This window comes from Acanthopagrus latus, chromosome 24 (genome assembly GCF_904848185.1).
Source record: "Acanthopagrus latus isolate v.2019 chromosome 24, fAcaLat1.1, whole genome shotgun sequence".
Taxonomy (NCBI): domain Eukaryota; kingdom Metazoa; phylum Chordata; class Actinopteri; order Spariformes; family Sparidae; genus Acanthopagrus; species Acanthopagrus latus.
Window position 1 is genome coordinate 14,466,724 of NC_051062.1, and position 6,033 is coordinate 14,472,756.

Sequence of the window (6,033 nt, forward strand, 5' to 3'; positions counted from 1 at the left end):
ATGCATTTCCAAGTATAACAGTGTTGTACTTGGAAATGCATTAATAGTTGACATATTGAAAGTTACTTTAAAATCATTTTGACAAAGAAAACAGACTTTTTCCATCTTGGTCTCAGTTCCTGTAGAAGATGGAGTTCAAACAGCTGAACTACATTTTATTGTGAAAGGCTGCTGTGTTTTCTTGTACAGTCTACATTTTTCAAGCATGTTTGAATGTTAATGTGTTTAATGTGTATGGAAGTTATTTGGTACTTGTAACATTTCAATAAATTCACTACAAGTCTGAATTTGTTTCCTGTGTTGGTCTCCAATTCTGTATTCATGAGTTGTTTTCACTGCAGACAACAGTAAACTTCATTTGACTGCATGTTCTTTGTCAGCTGTGACCTTTATTTCACTTTGTCATTAAACAATTAACATCAACTCTTAAATGCTACAATATTTTTGGATAAAGTTAATCTTGAGCTTCTTTCCATGAAATGCATCAAACAGGATAAAACTGCACATTTCAACATTGTGGCTCAATAAAACAACTGACTCAAACATGGTGTTTTTATTTTATTTCATGATATCAGACAGGTACTAGCACTGGATGCTAAAGCTAAGCACAAAACACTTCTAAAAAGTAGCAAAAATGAGCATCTGAAATTGTGTTGGCTGCAGACCTATGAGGCAGGTGGATCTGATGTTTCTCACAGTCTCACTTCCCTCTGAGGGATGAGACTGGAACAGCAAAAAGAACGGACCTCATCTGGTCGTGTGAAGCGACCCGGTGCTGGAAGTCGCTGCCGGCTGTGCCCGTCGCTCTCGGACCCGCTCCAGAAGCCATAGAGGGAATCTGAAAGAAAAAACACGACAAGTTTAACACAAGTGCTACATGTTCAGACATAAAGCAGCAGGAAAACTAGTTCACACAAAGAGCTGCTTGACTCAACTGTCTCAATTATAAACTTTCAGTCCAACTCTCGCCTACTTATGTGTGTTTAAATCAAATGTACAAGCAGAGTGGAACTATAAAGTAGCAGAATATGGAACCTAAGAACGAACCTGAGGAAATCAAACCTGGTTTATTTCGTCGCTGACTGTTTGAGATTGAGACACAAACGAGTTTAATTTGTACCTGATTAAATGCAGACTTGCTGCACAGCTGCACTCAGTTACTTTCAATCAGTGCTCATTAGCTAGCGTTGCTAAGCTAGCATGGAAAACGCTCGTCAAATACCCTGATTTGAAGCGTTCTTGACCCTCAATTTAACATTATGTGAGTCCAAATGTTCACGTAAAAGCTTCATTTCACTCCGAGTGCCATCATTCTTCACTGAAACGGTTTGTTCACGGCACAACACAGCGGAGCTAACAAGCTAATGGCAGCTAGCTGTTAGTTAGCTACACGGACAGCAGTGTTAGCTCGGTTACTGTCGCTGGAGCGACATGCGAAGTATCCAGACAGCCGGTGAAAACATGGAACAGATGAATGAAGCACTTACTTTATTTATCTGCTGCTCACACGAAGCGTCCGACCGTCAGCATGTCGGTGGACAAACAGAGAGCTGCTCGCTGACTGGGGCCATACGAGACAGACCGGAAGTGTGACGTCTCAACCTCTGATTGGGCAAACGGCCTCAACTCGATTCAAACGAGCTTTATTGACAAAACGACCATTGACACACAAGCAGCGTGTTGTTAGAGTGTAAATGCAGCAGAGCAGGTTATTTTCACACAAAGCGTTTTAATCTGAGGAAAGTCTCAGTAACTGCAGGTTTATAAAGATTCAGGAACTTTTCACTCTTTGATTTGAACGTTTCAAAACTCAACAACAATCAAGGGTCGAACTCAGAATCTCAGAACTCCACAACATCCCTCCAACCCACTGAGCTACCTGGACATCTACCATAGGACTCTTCCGGAGCTTTTACACATCTCTTCTCTGAGCGCTGTCAAGTTTTCATTTATCAGTGCTGGACCTCAAAAGTCAGTGAGTGTCCTGAGATCAAACTGTGAGCTGTAGAGTGTCCACCTGAGCTGCTGATCAGAGACCAGCCTTCAACACTCAGTCAGGGTTTGAACCCACAACCTGCAGACTTCACTGCATCACTTTATCCTCCTGAGCTAATGAGCTGGAGGTAAACTTCTGATTCTGACATGATTTCACTCTTTGTTCTGGACATCAGGTTTAAAAATCACCACACCTGCCCGGGGATTGAACCCACAACCTCAGACCTGCTGACCAGACCTCTATCAGCCTGAGCTCCTGGATCTGACTGACGCGCTTTGTTTCTGTCACATTTCACTCTTTTGAACGTCGACCCTCAAATTTCAATCAAGAATCGAACCCGCGACCTCAAAACTTTCAGCCCTGGTTTCTCCTGCTGAGCCAACAGGAGGACGAGAGCAAAGCTTCAAACTGAAACCATCAATATCGGATCGTTGTCACACAACGACACACAAAACAATGACAGTCTGTTCAACATAAATCCTGTCGTCCGTTATTGATCTCTATCATATGATCAGACACTTGTACATATTCCTGCATGGATCGGCTTTAACATAGTGTTCAAATCATCATGTTTGGTTTGACCTCATCTCTACTTCACAGTCTGACTGTGTTTCTATGAGCTGCAGTGATTGGTCAGGATTTTCTATCCGTTCAGTTCATATTTCACCTTCTGGACTTTGCTGCCATCTGGTGGAGATTTGCAGGAACTGCAGCCTGAACTCTGTCAGACTGAGTCTGAACAAGTAAACCTTAAATAAACCGACCTCTCTGCAGCTGAACACGTCAGGTTGAACATTAAACCTTCTCCTCCCTCTGAGTGTGATGCCTGTCCAGTGAGAGAGAGATAAACACTCTTCATGTCACAAAGTGACATTAATGAGCATCAGACACACGTTTGTTTCCTTCACTACACCAACATGGTCTGCTGTGAGCAGCAGCTGACAGGAGAGCTTCGCTGCAGCGTTCTCCCACATGAACACATGTGATTTTAGCAGGTTAACACTTTAAACAGGACGTCAACAACTGGTCACATCAGTTTGGGATATCGGGGCTTCCACGGCCTCGGACAGAACCGCTGCGGTCACATGTTCAGGAGGAGATCCAGAAACGTTTGGTGGGCTGCCGACACTTCACCTGACTGGATTTGACTTCTGGGTGAACTGTTCCTTTAATGTGGCGGGTGTCATACTTCAGATACTCTGAGTCAGTGTGGCTGACAGCTGAAGCACTGAGCACTTTATTCTAATGTCCACTTGTGGCTGCAGGGAGTTAAAGGTGCACAGTGTCACCTGCCAACATGTGGTTCTGTTAAACTTGATGGATCCATGAAGCAGACGAGTGGATTCTGTTGGATCAGCTGATGATTCACGTGTTCCGCTGGGTTTTCTTCACAACATGTGGAACTTCACACTCTCCCTTTACATTGTCACAATAAAAAGAAACTATGAGAATTGAGGAAGTTTCTCTGTTCTGCCTGCAGCACAGAACCACAGATCAGGGATCAGCTGACTGACTGATCCTCTCTGCCTGCTAGAAAAACCAGCACAGACCAGCATGATTTCCAGGAGACACACTGCAGTATGTGTCTCCTTTACAAGATATGTTTATATTGCCACTGCAAGCAGAGCTGCAAAACTCAAAGTACTGACAGTCCAGAATACAGAAGTAAAGAAGACCTCTGCATGTGTGTGTTGGTTAACACACTCGTGTTTCTGTCGTTGGTGTGTGTTTGTACCATCTAACAACTTCATTGTTTCTGTATGGGACTTTTTTAACCCTGTGATATAATCATGCACCTCAGCACAGCTGTCATCACAATAATTCATACCTGTTGTAATTGGATTGTATTGTTATTAGGCAACACTTACTATTTTGTACCAGACAGACAAAGATCAGATGTATTTCATGGCGACACCACAAGGAAAACAGATGATGAGCATTTACAGTCAGAAACATTCAGTCTGTTCATGGACTCTGATGAAGCAGCTGGAACATTAATGTGCGTCTGTGAGACCGTTTGAAGGAAAACAATTAGAAAATATCCACATTGGAAGTTGTTACTGTGACACAGCTGTCACATTCTGTGGTCTCTGAATATGAACTGTCCATATGCACGAGTCAGAGAGACGCACATCACTGATCCTGCAGCAGAAAGGTTTCCCATTGGATCAGGCAGGCCGACCCTTAGAAGGTCAAACTCACAGTATAGAAATATAGATATTAAAACATCAGCTGACTGAGTGCTGATCTCTGGTGAGGACTGCAGGCTGGATTACATGTGAAGAGTTCAGATGAAGCTGCAGCTACAGAAGTAAGATGAGAATGAAACAATATTTCCTGAATTTCACTCACATTAAACGTATTTTAGCAGCCCAGCTCTCCATCTGTACAGATAAGTACACTTCAAACCAACAGGCAGCTCATCAGATGAATACACCGTCTGTAAAACACACACCTGAGCAGGTGTTGATCCCCGGCTGTCTGCATGCAGCCCTGCAGCAGCTCCACTGCTCTGTTCCCTCAGCTGCCACTTCCTGCTTCAGTATTATTCTCAACATCTCACACTGAATCATTTCCAGCAGAGATTAATATGAGGAAAAGCTCAGCAAAGTTCCCAGAGCATCAGGTCAGAAAACTGATCACCTTCTTGATGATTTTCCTCAAACATTGATGGAATTTAAACGAGCTCAGCCGTGTTTCGTCACGTCTACGGGTCGTACAGAGGGTCAAACTTCACAGCAGCGTTTGTCTCTCCGCCCTGCAGGCCAGCAGAGCTCAGCTGGATTCAACCTGAAGCCTCCTGGCTGCAGCACGCAGATCGGGGAGTGGCTCGGTGTGGGCGGGGTCACACGTTTGACTCCGCCCATGCCGACTACACCCACTGCGCAGGCGCCCTCTGGTGGCGGACACCAGGCAGCACATTGTCAGACGTCACTGCAGCGCCCTCAGCTGTTAGCTGGAGCTCATCACAGCAGGCAGAGAGCTGATGATCAGTGAAATGACAGGCAGGACCAAACCATTTCCTGCAGAAACAGGGGGGTGGTCGCTCAGTGTGAATGTTTACCTTCTGCTCAATGTGACATTTAACTTTAACTGCCAAAAACAAGGAAAAACAAAGACATCATTCATGTTATTACATCTGAAATATCTGCTCAGTGATGACGGTTTAATCATTTTATATCAGTTTTTATATATTTGTTGGGATTGAAGCTTTTCCCTCCTGTATGGCCCCGGGCTGCTTTCACTTCCAATCTAAATGTCTGTAATATAGTTATTTCTTTATTGAAATAACAGGAATTTGATGGAACACGAGATTAAATCCTGCAACACTCTGCTCACCTGAGCTCACCTGTAAATATACACAAATATAAATGCAACACTTTGTTTTTTTGCTGCCGTTTCTCTCACAAGTTGAAGTGAACGATTTTATAAAGGTTTTCTTTTTATGTGCACTAAATAATTCATAGTAACAGCCAATCAGAGCAGCCGCCCACCTGACAGGTGTAGCAGGTCAAGGTGTGATTCGGCGAGTCCTTTTTTTTTAATTTTTTTTTTTTATTGTTGACAAACAGAATATGAACACATGGAGTGAGGGTGTGATGTCACCAAGCTGAAGTTGAAAATCACAGTTGAAAACAAGGAGAATAATATCAGAGTCTTTATGACTTCCTTATTCTCACACTGACTGATTGTGTTGATGTGTTGTTTGATTTCCTTTTTGAGACGATATGAGTACTGGAACATCTCAGACTGTGAGATCAGCAGCAGCCGTGTGGCCGCAGCTGTGGGACCGTCAACATGAAGAAACCTATAAAATCCTTCATGTGACGCAACAACCCTGAAAGATGTCGTCAGCTAACTGCCGAGTTGTGTCAGCTGGTGGTGATGATGGAGAAGTGGTGACCTACAGACAACACAGGTTCAGTGTTACTGTCCTGTCCACTCTTATTCAGCCTTTCTGTTCCCGTCACAGTAACAACACAAAGGATTCTGCTGAGATATTGTGCGTGTGATGAGATGCAGCGGGACCATCTGAC

The 6,033-nt window shown here is 43.7% G+C and overlaps 1 long non-coding RNA gene across 1 annotated transcript; it reads right to left on the bottom strand.

The window, feature by feature from the left end:
- Positions 1-538: 538 nt before the first annotated feature.
- Positions 539-1,664, bottom strand: LOC119015318. Its single transcript, XR_005073289.1, has 2 exons — positions 1,488-1,664; positions 539-838 (listed from the first exon to the last, which is right to left on the bottom strand). It is a non-coding gene; the product is annotated as an uncharacterized LOC119015318 (long non-coding RNA).
- Between the last annotated feature and the right edge of the window lie 4,369 nt (positions 1,665-6,033).